General features: G+C 38.9%; 1 protein-coding gene across 2 annotated transcripts in view; it reads left to right on the top strand.

Moving 5' to 3' along the window:
* Window positions 1-16,275: 16,275 nt before the first annotated feature.
* The window catches only part of Kcnj16 (potassium inwardly rectifying channel subfamily J member 16), a 54,525-nt gene continuing 48,020 nt past the window's right edge, over window positions 16,276-22,780 (top strand). The window contains exon 1 of one of the 2 annotated variants that reach the window (XM_076543653.1): window positions 16,276-16,448. The gene's annotated coding sequence lies outside the window, so the exon portion shown is untranslated. The remainder of the gene's footprint in view (window positions 16,449-22,780) is intronic. The other variant, XM_076543654.1, reaches the window with a different exon arrangement.

Below are 22,780 nucleotides of genomic sequence, written 5' to 3' on the forward strand. Positions count from 1 at the left end.
TAGTATTTGAGATGATACCATTTACTCAATAGAGGGACTCAAATGCAGTTTTCTCTCCCATAGAACTGAAGAATTATCAATTTAAATTCAGGAAAAAATTTCTCCTCAGATAATTCAGCCCCAAGCATATAGTAATATTTTAAATGTGCTGAAATGTGATTTTATTTGTATGTTAATAAATAAAGCTTGCCTGGAGATCAGAGGTCACATAGCGAGGTCACATAGTCATAAGGAGAAGTCCGGCAGTGGTAGCACACACTCTTAATCCGATCACATGGCAGACAGAGTCTCTGTGTGGTGACATGAGCCTTTAATCACAATACTAACCATAGAGACATGGAGGTCTGTATAGACAGTTAGTAATGAGGAAGTAACATGGGTGGGCTTAGAGCTAATGAGAGAGCAGGACAGAAAGGCAATGAAAACACAGGTTACACAGGAAGAAGCTCTCTCTGGGGAAGCAATGGCGGTGAGGTGGTAAGATAAGGTAGTTATGGCTCTTCACTAGTTGTCTGATCTCTTTGGCTATTACCTCTGTATTTGGCTCTATGTTTTTTATTTAATAAGACTGGTTTAGAAATTCAACTACACAAGCATCATATGCAGAAGACGGTGGGTAATTGGGAGGGAAGCCAGTGATGGAGAGACCATGGACTCCTACTCGCTCCACAACCTTTGGGTCAACCCCAGTCTCCTGTTTTTATTTGTAATATGGGAGTAATAACTTTGTGTTGACTCATTAGGTATAAGGATTAAATATGGTAAGACACTGAAAGCACATAGCATTCTGCCCAGCCCTTAGCAAATGCTACCTAGAATATAGCAGGAATTAATACTTCCAGATGGTTATTTCCTTGTGCGGTTTCTTCCTAACCTGGTTTTCTTTTACCTTAATGGTTGAAATATTTTATGTCTATTAGGAAAAAATGAAGAACACAGAGTGTAAACCTAGTTTTTATTCTCATCATGAAATAAGTTTGTCATTAAAAAATTCTCATGATTGGCCGGGCGTTGGTGGCGCACGCCTTTAATCCCAGCACTCGGGAGGCAGAGCCAGGCGGATCTCTGTGAGTTCGAGGCCAGCCTGGGCTACCAAGTGAGCTCCAGGAAAGGCGCAAAGCTACACAGAGAAACCCTGTCTCGAAAAACCAAAAAAAAAAAAAAAAAAAAAATTCTCATGACAAAGAAAATGTAAATTCATCATAGGAAGGTTTATTATGAATGGTCATCTAAAGATAAAGCCCAAAGGATCCATAATAGGATATGTTACTGTCTTCCATGATTTAGTAGGTTGAATGCAGGAATACTCGCTCTTAGAGGCAGCATAATTACTAAGATCATCACTGTAGAATATTCTGTTCCCTAAAGGGTAGTAGCAACCAGGACATATAGCTCTACAGTTTATAGCTGTATCTTATTTAGGTTGAGATCCATGTATTAGTTTCATTTCTTGTTGCTGTGTTAAGAAGCTTAAGGGAGGAAGCATTTATTCTGACCTACAGTTCCAGAGGGCATGCAGCCCATAATTGCTGGGAAGGCATAGCAACAGAAGCACCAGACAGGCCGTCATATTTCATGGGCATTCTGAGTACAGAGGGAATGAACAGGAAGTGATGCCAGGCTTAAATACTTCAAAGCCCTCCCTCCCTCCCTCCCTCCCTCCCTCCCTCCCTCCCTCCCTCCCTCCCTCCCCGCAGTGACCTACTTCCTCCATCCAGCAAGGCTCCATCTCTTAAAGGTTCCACAATCTTCCTAAACGGCACCACCAGATGAGAATCAAGTGTTCGAACACATAAGCCTATAGGGGGCATTCTTCACTTAAACTGCACACCCCCACCCCCCTGCGCCTTACTTCAAGGATGCACATCACCTACCAAGCTCAGAATGAGAAGATGCGAGTAGTGTCAACTAATTGCACTGTTCCCTGCTCGTCTCCAGTTTCTGATATTTGAGCCCAGTCAAGCCAGCACAGTACAGACCGACTGTGCTGCCAAATGAAATATACCCCTGCATCAAAGTCCTTGCCTCTGGAATCCCAATGGCATTTTTATCTGTAGCTCTTCTTTTAACATATCCTTACCTTAGAAAGTATCTAGGCTCAATCTGGGAGGAGGGGACTGGACCTGCCTGCACTGAGTCTATCAGGTCGATCCCAGTCCTCGGGGGAGACCTTGATCTGGAGGAGGTGGGAATGGGGGGTGTGCTAGGGGGAAGGGGAGGGGGCAGGAAGGGAGAGAACAAGGGAATCTGTGGCTATTATGTAGAACTGAATAGTATTGTAAAATTAAAAAAAAAAGTATCATGGGCTACCCATTGTGCCATACAAAATAACTTGGTTATTTTGTGGATTAGAGTCCAAGTGGGGCGGGGGGGATGGGAATCTTTCAAATAGCAATTGATTACAATGACATAATAAGATCAGGGCATTGGTAATTTGAGTTTACACTGTAAAAATATGATGTATTTTTAAAAAAGCTTATTTTCTTTCTCTTCTTAAGACATCAGAAGGGAGAATTTGTTGTTGATGATGCTGTTCTTTTGTTTCTGGAGTTAGGATAGTTATATAAAAAATTAAGCTTTAAGCTTTGATGATCTCTGATTTCCAATAAACACAAATTGAGACTAATGATTCCTTGAAATTTTTGGGTTAGAAAGCTGTAATGTGTTATCACAAGAAACCCAAATACAAATGATCTCTGACAAGTCTTAATTTGACTTATGCTATTTGACTTTAAAATAATATAGATTCAATAGAAAACATAATTTCAGCTTTGGGGACATATTGCCTCATGATACTGGTTAAGGGGCAGCAACTTGTGGTCATACAGGCAATCATAAAATCAAAGGATGCTCAGATGCTCGGGGTACGCTGTTCAATAAACCATATGAGCTACTTAACACTACTTTACAAAATGATCTTTGTATTAGGTAGCAATGAGCATCTGTAAGCTAATGAAGGTTCCAAACACACCTTAGGAAGGCCAGCCTATACTATGAGGTTTTATAGTTTAGGTGTATTTATGTTATATGACTAGTTTAGGAATTCTTGCTTTTGTTATTTTCAACTTATGACAGATTAGTCAAGATATAACTACTTCCAAAGTTGAGGAGTGTCTGCACATTATTTTTTAAAGGAATGGAAATGTGCCATTAATAAAGTCTAGAAAATAGAGCTCAACACCTTCAAGAAAATCATGCCTCTGTGTATGAAACATATACCATTTCTTCTTCCTTCCTTCCTTCCTTCCTTCCTTCCTTCCTTCCTTCCTTCCTTCCTTCCTTCCTTCCTTCCTTCCTTCCTTCCTTCCTCCCTCCCTCCCTCCCTCCCTCCCTCTCTCCCTCCCTCCCTCCCTCTCTCCCTTTCTTTCTTTTTCTCTCTCCCTTCCTTCTTTCTTTCTTTCCTTTTTAAAGATTTTGTTTATTTTTATTTTATGTGCATTTTTATTTATGTTTTGCTTGCATAAATATCTGTACACTGAGTGCACGCTCGGTGTCTGCAGAGGCCAGATGAGGGCGTCAGAAACCCTGCAACTGGAGTTACAGACAGGTTTAAGCCACTGTATAGATGCTGGGAATTGAACCCAGGTCCACTGAGTCATCTTTCCACCTCCTGCATATGTAGCTTTTTGTTTTTGTTCCTTTTTATGGTATTATTTCACTTTAAATTTAATTTTTGTTCTTTACACACATGGCATCCTGACCACAGTTTACTCTACTTCCTCTTTTCTCATCCCGCCTGCCACATCTCTCCTCTTCCCTAGATCCACTCCTCCTCCATTTTGTTTAAAAATAGCAGGCCTCCAAGGGATATTAACTGAACATGGCATCACAAATTACAATAAGACTAGGCACAAACCCTCATATCAAGGCTGGATGAAGCAACCCGTTAGGAGGAAAGAGGTCCCAAGCATAGGCAAAAGAGTCAGAAGTACTGCCCACTCCCACTGTTAAGAGTCCCACAAGAACATCAAGCTCAATCATAAGGTATATGCAGAGGCCCTAGCTTAGGCCCATAGTGGCTCTGTAATTGTTGCTCCAGTCTCTGTGAGCCCCTGTGAGTCCTGCTTGGTTGATTGTGTGGGCTGTGTTCTCATGGTGTCCTCAACCCCCCTGGCTCCTACAATCCTTCCTTCCTCTCTCCTGTGGGGTTCTCATGATTTTATCTAGTGTTTGGCTGTATGTCTCTGCATCTGTTCCTATCACCTGCTGGTCTGGTCGATGCCTTCCTGATGACAATTGGGTGAGGAGCCAATGTATGAGTATAACAGAGTATCATTAGGAGTCATTCCATTGGCTTTTTTCCTCAGTCATATTTGGTTCTATCCTGGGTGTCTGGGCTGACCAGCCTTTAACTGGATGTCAGAATGTAGAAGAATGTAAATAGATTCATATCTATCACCCTACACAAAATTCAAGTCCAAGTAAATAAAAGGCCTCAACATAAAACCTGATACCCTGAACCCAGCAGAAGAGGAAGTAAAGAGAACACATTGGCACAGGAGATGACTTCCTAAACAGAACACCTATAGTGCAGGCACTAAGAACAATGATCAATAAATGGGATCTCATGAAACTGAAAAGCTTCTATAAGGCAAAGGACAGCATCATTTTAATTCTAGAACATTAACCTTATTCTTATCCTGAATCCCCATGTTTTTGGTACAAAGTTCTTCATCAAGAATCTAAACTTGGTTGATTGGCAGTTATTTATCTGTATCTAAAAAAAATGAGCAAACATATTTTCTTAAATTATGTAAGAAGTTTATAAAAATCTTTAAATTTTTATACTATTTTTCATGGTAAATCAATGCTGTTTGGTAAGTTTATGAACATTGAACACCTTTGTCCTTTGATTTTTTAATTTAATTTAATTTAATTTAATTTATTGTTGCCCTGGCTACTTCTCTTGTTCCTCATCTATCATCTTGTCTGGATCAATCCATAGCCTCTGTTGTGGGTGCAACAGCTTCCTGGTGCTTTATGCACACAGGCTTTGGGACAGAATATAATATCAAGGCATTGAGCCTTTTAATACAACCTTCACTTTCTCTTACTTCATTTGATTCTATAAAAATGGTGGGATCAACCCTTTTGTTTCATCTTAGTTCTGTTTCTAATTTGACATAAAAGATTTCTTAAGTAGCTATAAAACCAAGGCATATTATCAACACAAAACCTTTTTAGGGGCACAGGAAGTTTTGAAAATGACCTTTGGTCCTGGTTGCCACCGCCAATTCTTCAGGAATCAATTTAATCTCAGAAGGGATGTTTACAAGATGTTCTGTAGTGTCCATGGCTGTGTGCATGCCATGTAGGTTGTTTTTCTGGGTTATAGCTGAAAGAGAGGTCAAGCATGGTGTGGGTGTTCCTGTTGTTTTTCATGTACTCTGGATCCTTGCACAATCTTTTCCAAAGGATCAGCAAGATTCCTAGACAGAGAAGATTCTGAGTCTGTATGTTTTTTTTAATGAGAATATTGAAATATTTTACTTGAAGAATTTTGTATGCATGATCTAAATCAAGCCCCAAATAGCAGCCTACTACAACTTTAATTGAAGAAGGAGAGACATTTCAAAGGGTAGAGAGTTGCTTGGGTAAATTATAATCTGATATGCTATAAAATATTGTAATTGATATCTGAAGCAAATAGGATAATTAAAATCCTGTGTAGACAACGTTGATGAATTGGTAAGATCACAGAGTCAATAAAGCACTCCATCACATGAGAAGAAATGTTGTTCTTAGGCAACTTTGACTAACGAATATACAATTCTGTACTCAGAGGAGATGTATTATTGAGGATGGGTGAAAAATATCACAATAAAATTACTTAGGTCTACACAGCAACTGAAGAACTATCTGAAACCTCCTATCAAACTTGGAAAAAACTTTGATTTTTCAATATTAAGGTCATCTGATACATGCAGTCATTTATTTCATAGCACACATTTAACACTGGAAATCACTTCCAGTGCATGGAAAATACATGTGAGCATCACTTATACCTACATGAACTTGCAAAGGAGTTTGAGTAAATTGGTAGATGCTTTGTGCAATTCTATATGTTAGAAACACCAGGAAAATTAAAAAAAAAAGGCACCAGTGAGCCGTGGGGAGACATTAACTGTCTACATGTATCCCACTTCATTATGTGTGCCAAGAACTTTCCCACACCTGCTGTAGCAATGCTTAATTGGATTGCAAGTGCTCTTCCTTCTACTAGTTCCAATAGTTTACAAGCTGCAAAGGTTTCTTCCAGTGCCCATTTCTGCTAGTTGTCCCCAGTTCACCTTGTATTTATTCACTCATTAACACTGGACATGTGTAAAAGTGTTGCCCTTTCTGTTTGGTGCCATTTTTAATGTCATTAATACTGATAATGAACACTGATGATACTTTTCAGTGCTCTGATCTTAGCTGTGATTTTTAATCTCTCTGTCTCTCTGTCTCTGTGTGTGTGTGTGTGTGTGCGCGCGCGCGCGCACGTGTGCGTCTAAGTGAGTGCATCCATATGTGTTCATGGACACTGGAAAGCCCACCCAGTGCCCACCTTTATTGCTTTCTGCCTTAGTTCCATTCCTCGGATTCTCTCACTTGAACCTAGTGTTTGCCTTTTGGCTAACGAGCTTGCCAGTGAGGGCCAGGACCTGCCTGTCTCTGCCCTTTCAGTAGTGGGATTACAGCTGCGGTTTTGCCTACCCGGGTTCTGGGGGTTCTGGGGATTCAAACTTGTGTCTTCATGTCAGCTCAGCAAGCACTCTCATCCCTTGAGACATCTTTCCAATCTCTGGACTTTTTGTTGTGAACCATGAGTAATCTGGTGACTACTTCATTCTAAGAGCACAAATGACATGTTACAGCAGAGCTAGTGGGGGGCATTCATTGCGCCCCCGAGTACTGAGTGCACATGTCTATTGTGTATGCATGGCACTAAATTCTAACCTGCAAAGGCGCTGAGCCCTGGAGATGCTGTCTCCAGTATACTAGGATGTCTTTATTACCTCCACTTGGTAACAAGAGAATCTACTTGTGTTACCTTGTCTCCTTTCATGAATTGTCCTCTGATTGCTTCCTTCCTAATCCCCATAGCTTCTTTTACCTAGTATGAACTTAACTAGTTGGCAGTGTCTCATACTCTGTGATGGGTTTTCCAAAGACCAAAATGTACCATTTTTTTCCTTGCCTTTTCAAAGAGAGCCACACAGGAAGGAAAACAAGAAATTCAACTTTTAAGCTGGGCTATTCATGGCCTTTGCTAAGTTCTGGCAGAATTTCACGGTTTTTCATTACGATTCATCTCACTGATTTCCTGACGGAATGAACTGGCCTTTTCAATGAGGCCATAGGGAAGTGAAGTTGGGTCACTTGAGTCATTGAGTTTTGCTATCTGATGAGTGAAAAATGGAGTACCTTTCAGTATGTGTTTGGGAACCCCTGTGTACTCTTTCATTAAATTCCATTTTGTGAAATTTGAATCAAGGGGAAAAAGAAGGTTGTTAGAACAATGTATGTCTTTTTGTTCTGGTGCCTGAAAAGAAAAATGGATTGCCTCAAGAATTAGAATTGCAGGGCTTACAGCGCTATTTTTCACTTCCCACAAGACCCAGTCTCTTTACCTGCTCAAGCAATGCTGCACTTAGCTTTGCAGTTAGAGTGCATACATGCTCAAATTCACGAACAAACACACTTTCCCAACCCCCACTCCACGGAGAGGACAATTTAAATAAAAGAAGCATGAAGTTGTTTAAATCTATTCCAAAATTATCTGCTACAGTGAAATTATGTCCACATCTGACTCCTAAAATCACTTGATGGATAAACAATATAATTACCCCTTTGTTTATAATTTATTTTAAATTTACTGTTAAAATAATCTGTGTCCTATAGTTATTAAAAATCTATAATTGTTTTGTTTAGAATTAAACCAAACAATCTTTAAGATAATAATTAAAATCTATACCATAGATTGAACTTTTGGAATGTCTTATTTTTTTTTTTTAATTTTAAAGAAAAAGAAAAAATGATAGTAGGTTGGAACTGGTATGGAGTAACACATAGCACATTTGACATGATGCCAAAACTTTGTTAACAGAAATAAATAACCCATCAATTTGTCATTTTGTTTAGAATCCCACATATTTGGATATTGGCGTACAAGTAAATGATACAAAATATTGAAATGAACTTAAGTGGTGTCTTAGCACTTTGAGAATACAATTTTTGCACACATTTCAATATTTTAATGTGTCTTAAAACTATATACATCATATCTCATTGTTTCATCATACTACAATTTGTGCAATGCAAGTACTCTTGTGTATATGTTTGTGAAAGAGATGGAGGGAGGGAAGGAAGGAGGGAGGGAGGGAGGGAGAGAGAATGAGAGAGAGAGAGAGAGAGGAGAGAGAGAGAGAGACAGAGACAGAGAGAGATAGAGAGACAGAGAGAGAGCACATGAAAATGTATTACCTTTAGAAATGCTTATTTCCCGATTTAGCAATCTGGTTTTGAAACACACACCTAGGGTCCTGGAAATCATGAATACAAAATAAACTTCTAGAATGGTTGTATGCAATACTTTAAATTTTGGCTCATTGCTTTGTGCTTTGTGTAAATCAAAGCACACGACTCAAGTACACAGTACGTTGCTTCCTAAACTTGACGGTTATATAAGAGAGTGAAACAACTGGCCATTATAAATAGAGAAAAAAAAATCCATCAGTTTGTTGGGGGCAATATAAGGAGGAAATAAGGAGACTATCTTAAAATTGCTCTAAACAAATCTACAAACATATGCAATAATTCTGAGTTTGTGAAATTTCAGAGGAAATCCCTTAACTTGAGCCTGGCTGGAGATCTATGGTTTTTATGGTGAGATGTTGATGACCTACAGAGGTGGAAATGAGAAAACAGACATCTGACACCATATATATATATATATATATATATATATATATATATATATATATGTGTGTGTGTGTGTGTGTGTGTATTGTATATATATGGATGTATCCATTCTGAAGACAGAACATCTGATAACATTCATATGTGAACAATTGCAAATGCCTTTTAAGATTTCAGGTCTCTGGCTGAGGTGGTGGCTCTGTTGGTAAAGTATTCACTGTGCAAACATGAAGACCTGAGTGTGGTTCTCCTGCATTTATATGAAATATCCTAGCATGGTCATATATAATTGTGACTCTAACATTGTTTTTTTGTTTTGTTTTGTTTTTTTGTTGTTGTTGCAGACGTGGGGGGGGGGCAGGCAAAGACATGCTAATCCCTGGTGTTTCCTGGATCCAAAAAGGTAAGCTCTAGGTTCAATGGGACCCTTGTCTTAAAAAAATAAGATGGAGAATGATTGAAAAAGACACACAGAGTCAATCTTTGGCTTCCACATGTATATGGCCCCTGCATATACATAAGCATGGAACACCCCCCCCCACACACACACAGACACACAGAGCTGTACACACATACACACAAACACTTCACATGCACATCAAAATATAGTTCACACATGCACCAAATATATTATAGGACTGCATTGGTGAGTCTACAAAAAAACTGGTGTTATATTGTCTATAATAATCAAGCCTGTGACCTGCACTAAGTATTATACTGAAGGGTCTAAGTTTACTCAGATTTCTTAGTTCCTTTACAATCTATCTATCTATCTATCTATCTATCTATCTATCTATCTATCTATCTATCTATCTATCTATCTATTTATCTACCTACCTACCTATTGATCTCTAGCTCTCTCTCTCTCTATCTCTACATCTCTATATATCTCTATATCTACTTCTGTAGTAACTTGCATCTCATGAACATACATTTACTGAGCATTCCAACTTAGGTACTATCCTAACTGTTGTGTGTGGGAGGGCACAATTCTTCTTCTAATCCATGTAGCTCTATTTCCTTATAATGTGCACAAAGGAAATAATAAATTATTTATACTGATCATTGAGATTGTCCAAGTCTTATACTTTATGTTTTGGAATTCAAATCTACAGATAGAAAATGTCTTGCCAGGGACCACCCCTCTACTTACTCATCTGCCCTGAAGTCAACTCTACTTTCTAATGCTTTCTCTGACTATGCTGTCCATAGATTTGATTGTTTCTACTGAGTGGAATACTTTTATTGAGGTATTTCATTTCTTCAGGAAGAAATGAAAGATCTTTAGAAAAATTCTTCACACAGGTTCAGATAATAAAAACCCATAATTATTTTTAACTCCTTATTCCTTTCCTATAGCTTGGTTTTATCAGCTGCTAAACAACATATGAAATTTTTATTTTATTTGCTTCTGCTTACTTCTCTTTTTTTTAACCATCTAACTTGAGCACTCCCACTAATTTGTTCCTTCTAACTCCCTGTCAACTTAATCTGATTCCCATTTCAGAAAGTTTACTTTGGTTTTAGAGTGATGTCACATCCCTTCGTGCCCTGTGTAGAATACAACATGCTGCCGGAGAACTCATCTTCGATAAATCACTATGCTCAAAATGATATCAATTTGCACGAAAACCTTTCATTCACAAAGGTACAAAACATCATCTCAATAAAAACAATAAGTGCATGATTTTACAAATAGTATTTGTTGAAATATTTTACCTTGTCTTGCAAAAGCCAATAGGACTAATCCTTGAACCAGCAGATTTAAGTTGATTCTTTTTTTTTTGTTTTGTTTTTTTGTTTTTTTGTGAGACAGGGTTTCTCTGTGTAGTTTTGTGCCTTTCCTGGAACTCACTTTGTAGACCAGACTGGCCTCGAACTCACAGAGATCCGCCTGCCTCTGTCTCCCGAGTGCTGGGATTAAAGGCGTGTGCCACCACAGCCCAGCCCAGTTGATTCTTTTCCTTTTTCCTTTTCCTTCTGCATCTTATCATTAGAGTCTTGGAGGGCCAGACACAAAGTGAAGTGCCCAGAGCTGTTTGGTAATGAAATGCAAAAGTAAGGATGGAATAAAGAAAGGGTGGGGGAAGGGCTAAAGGGAAACAGTGAGGCAGTCAAGCTGAGAGACATGATGCCTGAGCAGTGACTTGTAGGAGTCAGGCTGTGGTTCTTGTTACCATTGGGGACATTTTGATCTGTGATCCGATGGACTAGCTGTGTGAACTTTGTCTTTACAAGGAAAAAAACAATCCATTTGCATAAGCCCAGGCATCTCTTTGCAGCTGCACTCCCCTTGGAGATTCAGAAGTTCTCATGTTCTCCCTCCTCCAAAGGCAAACAGAGGCTCAGTCAGGTTCTCATCAGTGCAGGAGAAGTTAAAGGACACGTGACTCTGCTAGACAAAACAAGAAGACTTACAGACTCACTGGAAACGTCTAGGTTTTGAAAAGTACCTGATGTGGAAAAAAATTGAAAGAGACAGGAATGGAAAATTCCTTTGCTGGCTTCCTGCTCTCCTTCCTGCTAAAGCAGGATTAGTTACCAGCTGTCAAAAGAAATATCATTTTTGATTCTTATTTTGGGGAAAGGAAAGCATTAGAAAAAAAATTTCTTGGAAGGGAGCGAGGCAACAAGGTCTTGCCTTTTTACAGTTCATTCCCAAAGTTTGAAACAGCAGTAGAAGGTTCTAAATTGGGAAGCAAAGCATTGTACCTCTGTATGAAAAAGGGAGAGAAATAGAGGAAGTGATGCAGGTAATTTTCTTTCCATCAAAGGTTACCTAATGAAAAGAGCAATGTGGCAATGGAGTCAGGGACCCATGACTTGAAATAGTGATCTGAATATTGAAGTAGTGATCTGAAGTCAACTCTCACAGAGATGAAGACAGGGCAAACACACACTAAACAGTCCTTAAAATAAGGCATGTATCAAGAATGAGACCACTGAATGCTGAGGCCTAAATAAGGCATCTACATCACTCCTTTCATGGCCCAGCAAATATTGCAGAAGAGGACTCAGAAATATTAAAAGAGGCAGAGATGGAAAGGGACAGAGGAATGCTGGGAAACTGTCTTCTGGATGTGGCATGGCTGCTGCAGTCACAAACAGCAGACGTATTAGCTACCTGCAAAAGATACACACTCACACACATGTGAATCGGACATGTTGGGAAGAATGGAGTGAACAGAATTGGGAGAGGGATAAAAAGAGTGATGTGGGTGATTAGGATCATACTACATTATATACATAAAAATCAAAAATAAAAATTTGAGAGCAGTAGTGTTGCAGAAATGGCTTCTTGATTAAAAGTGAGTACTGATCATGTAGAGGACCTGGAGCTTGCTTCCCATTATCCAAGTCAGATAGCTGATAAGCACCTCTAAATACAGCTCCAGCAATCTGATATCCTCTTCCGGCCTCCACTGGAAGGAAGTTGCACTTCCTCATGTGTATATATCCCCACACAGATACAGACATAATTAAAAATTGTAAAAGTAAACTCTTAGAAACCTGAGGTTATCTTAGTCATATCATTCATAATAAATACATGAAATTTAAACATTCAGGAGAGATTTTTAAATGCTATTATTTTCATTTTGACCCCCCCGGAAAAGGTAACATTGTGTTAATTATGGTTTAGGTGTAAGATGCTCCCAAAATCTTGAGTATTTGATCTCTCTCTGATGGTACTTTCTGGAGGAGGCTGTGGAACCTTGAAGAGTTAGGACCTCTTTGAAGGAAATAGGCCACAGGTGAGGGGATTGGAGGATCACAGCTCAGCACTAATTCCTGTCTTGTCTTTGTGATGTCAGTATCTTCATAGTTTAGGAGCTGCGAAGAGGAGAACAGCATGATGGGGAGTCTCAGTGGAGCAAAGCTGCTCACCTTCTGGTGGTCAAGAAGCAAAAAGTAAGGGAGATGCCAGTGTCCCAGCATTTGCTTCATGGGCATGATCCCAGTGACCTAACCCAACTTGCTTCCAAAGAAGCCCTGTATTCCACTATGGCTAACCACAGTGGGAACATGTGACCTTTGACAGATATTTAAAATCTCACCCATAACTGTAGGACTTTGTGATATAGAAATACAATGCCTATGCATTCAATCACACAAGGAGATTAACTTATCAGAGAAGTGTAGCTTTGCCTTTAGTGACCAGTGAATCAAGTGGTGTAGCTACAATGAAATTTGATAAACATTTTCTTTTGTAAAGGATAAATGTTAAGTATTTTAGGCTTTGAAATCCATAGTCTCTATGAATCCTTGCAAGTCCCTGAGTCTTGCCACTATACTATAAGCATTATTGATCCAATGAAATTGAATGAGCCTGGTTGTGTTCCAATAAGCTTTATTTATGGACACTGAGATTGGAATTTTATATCATTTTCACATACCACACAATGTTACAATTTCTTTTATCTTTATGGCCATTTAAAAATGTAAGAACTGTTCTGAGCTCACAGTTACTAGCAACATTGGTGCAGGTCATTGCTACAAACATCAGGGCTGGAGGAAAAATACTAGAGTTCTATAGTGTAGGAAGTCTCTCTCTCTCTCTCTCTGTCTCTGTCTCTGTCTCTCTCTCTGTGTGTGTGTGTGTGTATGTGTGTGTGTGTGTGTGTGTGTTTATATGGGTGTGTGTATGCACGTGTACACATGAGTGTGGAAGCCAGAGCCCAACATTGATGTCTTCTTAGATTTCTATTATTTTGAGCTAGGATCTCTTTCTGAACCTGGCGCTCATCAGTTAGGTTAGGCTACTTGGCCAATGAACTCCACAATCTGCCTGTCCCCATTCCTACACCTGGAGTTACAGAGGATCACCCCCATGTCTGGCTTTTACCTGAGTGCTGGAGATCTGAATTCAGGTCCCCATACTTGCCTGGCAAGCGTTTTACTAACTGAGATATCCCCATAGCCTGTACATTCCCTTTGAAGGGCTCAATCTCTCCTATGATACCATGAAAGCTCCACCAGGAGTTTTATTCAGCTATGAAGAAGAATGAAATTGTATTTTTCCTGGAAAATTATTTCAACTTGAGTTCATTGTGTAAAACAAAATAAAGGAATCTTAGAAAGCCAAAAAAAAAAAAAAAAAAAAAAAAAAAGCTCCGCAAAGAAGAGATGACTAAAAAAGAAAATTATTCTCAATGACAATATGTACATTAAAGTGGCAAGTATTTTTATCACCCTGTAATATAACAAATCTTAAAGAAAACCTGTTGCTATAATTAACCTGTTTCTCTTTCTGCTTCTGGGAGAATTGTAGATTAAAGAGCTGAAATTCAGTTAAACTCATGTTCAGTGCCTGTGGATGGAAGGGGCAGAGTACAGTAACAACACAAAAACCATTTAAATACCATTTGGCTTTACAATATGCTTTTCTACTTCCTGGTCAGCCTGGGCATGTCTGCTGTTCCCAGAACCTACTTCAAATGAAGCAATGAAGTTACATGCCCCTGGTATGACTCCTAGAGTCAAGAAGCTATCTGATTTCATCTTATCTTCTGTCCTGCTTTTCTCTATGCTGTAACACCATATCCTTCATCCTCGTGGTCCAATCTGAGCACTCACATGAAGTCTCCTTCCCTGCAATTATCAACCCAGAACCAAATGAGTCACTGTATCTTTACACTCACATAAAAGTCCTCTGAGGGTTGCAGAGATGATGCGGTCACCATAGAAGCATGAGGACCTGAGCTTGAATTCCTGGACCCTCTGAGAAGCAAAAACAACAAAGTGGTGTGATAATTCCATCACTATAGAGGTGGGGAGAGGTGGCTTGCCAGAGGTGAGTTCTAGGTCAGTGAGGGAAACTTGCTCCAAGTTGAGAATAAGATAAAAGGTGCACTCTATTCGGGGAGGAGCATCCAAGGCTGCTCTCTGACATTCACATGCATGTGCACACACATGAATTTATGCCACAAGAACATGCATATATGCAGGTGTACATATGCACACAAACTCAAAGTCTGAGGCAGACTATAAAGGAAAGTCAGCTTTTAGCCACTGTAAATAGCAATGCACACTAGACACTGAAGCCAGACTGATTTCATCCACCTCACAGTGAAAGTTGTTGCATCAGTTATTACAGAAATGAAGGTACACGGGCACTTAATCTAGCTTTGAAATTTCTTCACAGAGAAGGTAAGCTTTGGGCCCACTGTTTGCCTGACATTGATGGGTGACTGAGAAGTTAGGCCTCCCAGAAGATTCAGATTTTTCTGCAGGTATTGTATTACAGTTTGCCAAGCACGTGTTTACATTAGAATGTCAAGATCTCAAGTCTGCTAGCAGTCTGGCACAATGTTTGTCTACCAGAGGGAGGTGTTGCTGCAGCTCTTGCTCATGGCCACCATCTCTCCCCTTTTACAAATGAGGAAACGGAGATACAAAAAGAAGTGAAGCATCAGAAATCTCTCACAACTGCTGACAACAGCCACATTCAAGCACAATCTTATTTCTCCAAGCTTTGAAGCCTTTGAAAATAGAATTCAAAACCAAACAGGCTGCAAACAGTAACTAGAACCTAGAAAAAGCCTCTCAAATTTGGAGTGTGAACCAAGCTATAGGGGTCTTTTTCTCCCTCTGCCTCTTCTTGCTCTTTGGAGTAAAATAAAGCAAATTTCTAGTTAGAAAAATACCCCATTGAGTTTTCCTGAAAACAGCTCTCCTGGGGGTGGAGAGAGCGTCAAGAGCTTGAGAGTGATTTCTTTAGTTCCTCATGGCTGCCTTTAACATTCCTCTAGCATTTTAACCCAGCTGTTCCCTTTTCAGGCTGTGTTCTGTCTTTGGGGAGCCACACTGACTACATGAGGACTTGAACATTTTACTTACCCTCTAGGATAACGGACAATCAGGACCTGGACTATAGCCTGAGCTTTATTTATTTACCTCACTGTTAAGGCATGACTATTGGACTTGTGCGAAAAAGTAGTTTCCAGACCCATCTTCCACCTTATCAGGGCTAATATAGTGTGCTGCCCACAATGAATTATCTTTAATTGCATTTTGTGTAGAGGAATGAGTGCTTGGGTATCTCCAGTTGTCTTTCCTTACTGCTCGTTGGAGTGAAGTCCCAGCCTTCACCTGCTAAGATAGAGACAGACAGTTCTGCTGAAAAGAGTTTCATTGCAAGGCACTGTTCAAAGTCTTAGACAGACAGGAGCAGTCCTGTTGGTAAACATCAGAGTCATTTACTGCCATAATTGAGTATATTCTGGTGCGGGAGTTCTTCTTCCTCCTCTGTATCCCCGTCTAAAGGAAAACCTGTCAGGGTATACTTGAGTGACCTTCAGAGGAACAGGACCAGTGAAGTCATTGCTGTCTCAGCTGACCGGTTATCGCCTGCTTTATTAAGATGCCAGGGGCTGCTGATGTAGATTCCAGGGTGGAACCAGAGGAACAAACCAGTGTCAATGGTTAACCTGGGTTCTTGATATCCGAGGCTTTTCTTTCCTTTATTATTAACTAAAGAACATTCTTAACCATTGCAAGCTGAAAGCAACCAGCTCATACCTCTCTATGGAAGTGTGTGAATGAAGGTAAGCATTACTTCATACTTTGTTATTACATACTCTTTTGCTATGCTGAAAGTTTATACTTGCTGGTCCTTTTGTGTGGGGATTGTCAAGGTTCCATGGCCATCATTGCAAATGTCCGTGTTGAATGAAATGCAATTAAAATGATTTAGTAATAGTGTGTCATATTCCTGAATTTCTTTTGAGGTTTTGGGTAAAAGCAGGCTCACATGGGTGTTTGTAGAGTCTGTGAAACAGATGTCATCTATCATTATACAGGTTAGATATCTTAAAGTCAGTATATCACATTCATCCCATCTGGTGAATTCTCAGATTTCTTTCAAATATCAGATTATTGGAACCCAGATGCATATATGTAGATTTATCAGCATGTATGCATAAAAACTGTGTATTTTATATCCCCTCAAAGCTTCAAGAAACTTACTTTTTCTTTTAAGTATATATAAAGATACAAGAGGAAATAAAACATCAATTTCTCTAGACTTGTTTTAACATGAATTCGATACCAGGAACTTTCTTCTTTATTCCGCTAAAGCAGCAGTTCTCAATCTGTGGGTTGTGATCTCTTTGGGGTCAGATATCCTGCATATCAGATATTTATATTACTTCTCATAACAGCAGCAAAATTATAGTTATGAAGTATCAATGAAATAATTTTATGATTGGGGTCTACACAACATGAGGAACTGTATTAGAGGGTTGCAGCTTTAGGAAGTTTGAGAACCATTACTTAAAGCTTTTTTTTTTTAACCTAGTCAGACTTTTATTTTTACAGATAAGAAGCCAAAGGTTTCTGCTCTTCAGTATTTCGAGTAGCAGTGCACACCATACCACACCCTAGTCTAAAAGGAAAAAAACGAAACAAAACAAAAACAAAAACTCCTTTTCGGATCATGCAAAGCCCTTGGGCCAAATGTGTAAAAGCCTTGTGGGACGGGGCCAGTAGGAGACAGTGCTGATCTGTAAGGTCTGTGTTCAGAGAAGTGCCTGTTTCAGGACACTGAAATCAAGGAAGACCAGACACACTGGCATCCATGGCTCCCTCACGCCTGTACAAAGTAAATAGACTAAACCATTATCATAAACTAAACAGACCAAGGTCAAAACAAGGAATTATTTCTGGGTCCAATTTTTTGTCTATGAAAATCTTAAAAAAAAAATTTGTTTTTCAAAATTTATTCAGAAAATTGTGGACTTAATATCTATTCTCTGGCTTCCAGGAGTTCAGACTTATAAAATTGAATTGTTGTTGGCAGGCTTATGTGGTCATCAACAACTTTTCTCTAAAGTAAATGACATTTGCTGATGGATTCTATCCCTGTGGAGTTGAATGTCTAGAAGAGTGGGTTTAGAGGAGAGGGCTGTAGTATGACTTTTTAATATTACCCTTCACCACTCAGTGAAAGCCAGGGCCTTAAAAATAAAAGAATAAATGTATATGCTCTTACTGGCTACTATGGGAAATGTAAACCAAGCACTCTCTGTGTATAGTTTTAATCAGAAATAAATAAAAAAATAAAAAAGAAAAATATAGCATGAGGTATTCGAATCACAGCTGATTTTAGAACACATGTAATGATGTTCTGAAATTAAGCCAAAAATGAAGGCTAAAAATTAACAAAACTTAATGTTCAATTCAAATTAGGAGAGAATAGTTGGGGAGTTGGGAGGCTAGAGAGAATCTGGAGAAAGAAAGAGAAGAAGAGAGGGAGAGAGGGAATGAAGGAGGAAGGAAGGGAGGGAAAGACAGGGAGAAAGAGAGAGACAGACAGACAGACACACACGCACATACACACACACACACACACACAGAGAGAGAGAGAGAGAGAGAGAGAGAGAGAGAGAGAGAGAGAGAGAGAGAGAGAGAGAGACTTGAGAAGTTTCTGATGGATATCACCTTACATAAATTTAATTTTAGAACAGGGGAATTGTTATAAATCCAAAATTCCCGTCTCATACAAAATGCTGGGGGTGGTGTGCAAGCCTTAATCTCAGCAGTCAGAGCTCTGTGAGTTCAAAGCCAGCCTGGTCTATAAAGCCAGTTTCAGGCAAACCAGGACTATATAGAGAAACCCTGTTTCAAAAAGCAAGCAAATAAACAAGCAAACAAAAACAAACCAGAACAAAATTTGATGTTTGAAACCATAAATTAGAATGAAAGGAACACTCAATGTGCTATTTGATGCATTATTTTTAATTAATTTATTTTATTTTATAAGTATGGATGCTTTGCTTCAATTAGAACACATAAATATTTAAAAAAATAAATAAAATATATGTTTCTGCATACTTGCTGAGTTCAGAAGATGTTAGATCCCTGGCATTGAAGATAATGATGTTTGCAGGCCACCTTTGCTATGAAATAATCCTTTTGACTGTGAAGATTTGTCACTTGGATTGGTTTAATAAAGGACTAAATGTCCAATAGCTAGGCAGGTAGAAGTTAGGTGGGACTTGTGGACAAAGAGAGAGCACAGGGAAGGAGGGCAGAGTTGCCAGGGAGATGCAAAGGAAGCAGGAGATGAACATGCCATGCTGAAAAAAGGTACTGGCACACAGCAGAGCATAAATAAGAAAAATGGGTTAATCTAAGTTGTAAAAGCTAGTTAGTAACACACCTAACCTACCAGCCAAGCATTTATAATTAATAATAAGTCCCTGTGTGGTTATTTTGGGAGTGGGCTGACAGGACAGAAACCCCCCCCACACACCTTGAGGGTGCTGGGAACCAAACCTGGTCCTCTTCAAGAGCAACAAATACTCTTCACTGATGAGCTGCCTCTCCAGCACCATTGATGTAGTCTTTTAGTTAGTACATTGACTCAGGAGAGACAAAATGTTTCTTGCAAATATGTATATGTGTTAATGGTGAGGACTTCAATATAAATTAAGATAAAATTAGGAATTGGCAAAATGTTAGCTTCGGAATAAGTGATAGGTGCATAAAGGTCATCTAAAGTAAATATTTGATAGTCAAATAATCTGTTTAATTTCTTGATTCAGTTTGTAAAACTTGCCACTTAAACATTGTTGATATTTTCTCAAACATGAAGTTTACATTTGAGTATCCCATATTGATTCCTAGTGTTAGGAAAGGTGGCCACAAACCTATTTTTAAAAATTTGGTGGACCATTTGGTTATTTCATGCACCATATGGACCATAAATATGTCCAGGGAAAGGTGAGGATGAAGCTCTTGGGGTGATTAATGTGTTCTGGATGTTGAAGGCCTCTATTCACAGACTTCTTGGAAAGGACTTGCTCTGTTATAACTGTCCTATGAATGAAGCTTGGGTTTTCTACTCTCAGGATGTATAGTCTTGGAACAGTTGCATAGCCTGTCTGGGTCTAAGATGCAAACTCAGTCTTGACTGAATTTTAATGTGCATGTGCTCCCTGACCCCTTCCAATATCTCCCTTTTCTGATTCACTGGCCCCAAGAGGAGCTGGGTACAAGGAAGGTTTCTACCAAGATATCTGACATTGGTTGCTGTATTCTCTAATGTGGCTGGGAATTCAAGTGGACTGCCAATATTACATCTTTCTCCTTTTCTCTGAACTTATCAGTGACTTTCCTTCCATGGGTATGTGATTCAACCAATTGATCAAGTGTCTACCATTTAAGAAGCTTTATCAATGCACATGCCTAAGGCCTTAGCTTTCAAGACTTCTCCCTAATTCCTTTCATTATGTTGTTATCACACATTCATTTTTAACTCCTAAATTGATTCTCTAATAATAAAACATTATATATTTCCCCACTAGTATTATGTTATAAGTGAAGAAGGGGATTATTTTTACTTAGTCTTTGAGAATTTCATACATAGATGGGATATAATTTGAGCTTATCTGATCCTGCTACTGCATCCTATAAGGAAAGTAATATCTACATTATGCTTGTGAAGAAAGAAACTGTCAAATTCTAGGATTTTTCAAAATCTACCATACTCTCAAGTTCTTGTCCCATATCAACTTTAAAATTGACACAATAGGTTAAATATGTAATCATTTCCCTGATTTGGTTGGTATAGTATTTAACAGTACATTTTTTTTCCATCAATTAATTTGCATGTTGATCTGAGCAGACTCAACAGTCTCAAAATCTGAGTATTGAGTAGGACACTGTCTAATAAAATGAAGCCATTGGCTTAAGAAATGTAAAGGATAAGTATGTGTGATATAATAATAATTCCACATATTCAACAAATATGTGTTATGTACCTACTCTGTGATAGATGTTGACCAAATATAACAATATATTAGCAAATAGAGACAGGAGATCCTCAACTTGCTGAATCTCAGATTTTAGTATAACTTGTGAGAGTCTATCTGTGAGTAATATATGTAGGTTAAATCAATAGCACATTGAATGGTGATAAGTAGTATGAAAGAAAATAGAATACGAGATGGGATCATATGGAAAGGACAGAGAAGTGAGGATAATGTATTCATCCTCTACTGATATATAACAGATGATTTTGAAACTTAGTGGTTAAGAGGAGCAAACATTTTCCATCTCACACTATTTGTGAGTCAGGAGATTAGCTTCTGCAGATCTTCTGGGTTATGCTTAATGTCTCTTACATATTGTAGTCAGTTGTTTACAGGAGCATTATTTATTTCTATTCTCACTAGTGATGATCTTTCTTTCAAGATTAATAATCATCTGGAATTTAACAGGCTTCTTCATGGGCAAGTGGATGGGTAGACTACCTCTGTTTTCTTTTTGGCTAGAGCATCCCTTCAGTTTCTGACAAAATGGGTTTCCCTGCAAGGTGGCTCACAATACAGCAATGGGGTTCAATTTTGATAAGCAAGTACAAAGTTACAACAGGAACCAGAGTTCCTTTTCCATGTCATCATGAAAGTGACAGCCCCTAATTTTGACCATGTTCTATTAATTAAAATGAGTCATAGGGGACTCAAAAGATGTATCAATAGTTAATTGCATTTGTTTCTTGAGCAGAAGACCTGGGTACAATTCTCAGAACCCATATGGTTGCCCACAACCATTTGTAACTGTACTAGGGTGGATCTGTCATTCTCTTCTGATCTGTGAATAGGAACCAGGCATACACATGTGATATGCATACAAATATGCTGGCGAACATTCAGACTCATAAAATAAATAAAAAAAATAAAAAGAAATGCCTTAACATAAGTCACTTAATCCAGGTCACACTGAAGGGCAAGTTATTAAATAGGAGCTTGAATGTTAGGAGGTAGGACCCATCTTTAAAGCTTCATACTTCAGGTTGGAATTTGTATATAGGCTTGCCAAGAAAGGCCTCAGTGAAAGGTGATATCTGAGCGAAGACCTGGAGGTGGCAAGAAGTCATCAATATCAGTTCTGGTCCATGGAAAATCCCTGAGACAAAGGATCAATATCATGCTTAAGAAACAGGAAGGAGGTGGACAGAACAAAAGCAAAGTTGGAGAAGTGCAAATGTAGTGTGTAGATTCTGTAAGCCAGATGTGTCAGAGCAAGCTTTTGAGATGGTAGGGAAAAAAATAGCAAAGTGTCTTTAAGTAGGTAGAAGGATAATGAGAGGCTCATGGATGATAGGCAAATAATGTGGATGAGCAAATTGCAAAAACAAGAACAGGCAGAATTAGTATAATCATTACAAGAGCTGAAGACATAACTCTCCTAGCTTGCCCAATGCAATAAGCCAATGGCATCATAGCACCAAGACTGTGCTGAAGATAAGGGTGCAGTTACCAAAATGACACGAGAACAAACACACATCTAATCAGCACAGAAGCCAGGCTCTCTCTCTGGATAGTCTCAGATGTTGATAACACAAGATACTGCCAAGTGAGCATAGGTTTAAGGGCCACTAGGCAGAATTAGAAGATATTCTTCCATTACCCTCCTGCTGGAGACATGTTGTGTTCTCATGGGGGTGATTCAAGACCAGTCAGCACATCTGTTAGCTTCAGTACCTCCAAATTGTCTCTGTTGGAAACCATGATAATGATTTTTTTTAAAGAAGTCCTTTTGGGATTTTTATCAAAGTTAAAATAAACTGGTAGGTGATTTGGACTAAAGTTCTTAAAACCAACAGTCCAGCTTTGTGGGAAAGATGGTTTTACTCTTTGAAATGCATTTCATGGAATCTCCCCCATCAAGGAGAGTCCCATCTTGCCTTCAGAGCTGGCCATTCTCTGCAGACTCCTTTTATCATCACCCTTCAGATCCATTTAACAACACCCAACAAATGGGAAGATGGCAGCATTCCATGCAACTGCTTTCAAGTGAAAGGAAAAGGTGAAATCAATTTTTCCTTTACTCGTTCCAGGGTTTCACTATTCCAAAATCAAGGATCTATACA

The sequence above is a fragment of the Peromyscus maniculatus genome, chromosome 8, assembly GCF_049852395.1.
Source record: "Peromyscus maniculatus bairdii isolate BWxNUB_F1_BW_parent chromosome 8, HU_Pman_BW_mat_3.1, whole genome shotgun sequence".
NCBI classification, from domain to species: Eukaryota; Metazoa; Chordata; class Mammalia; order Rodentia; family Cricetidae; genus Peromyscus; species Peromyscus maniculatus.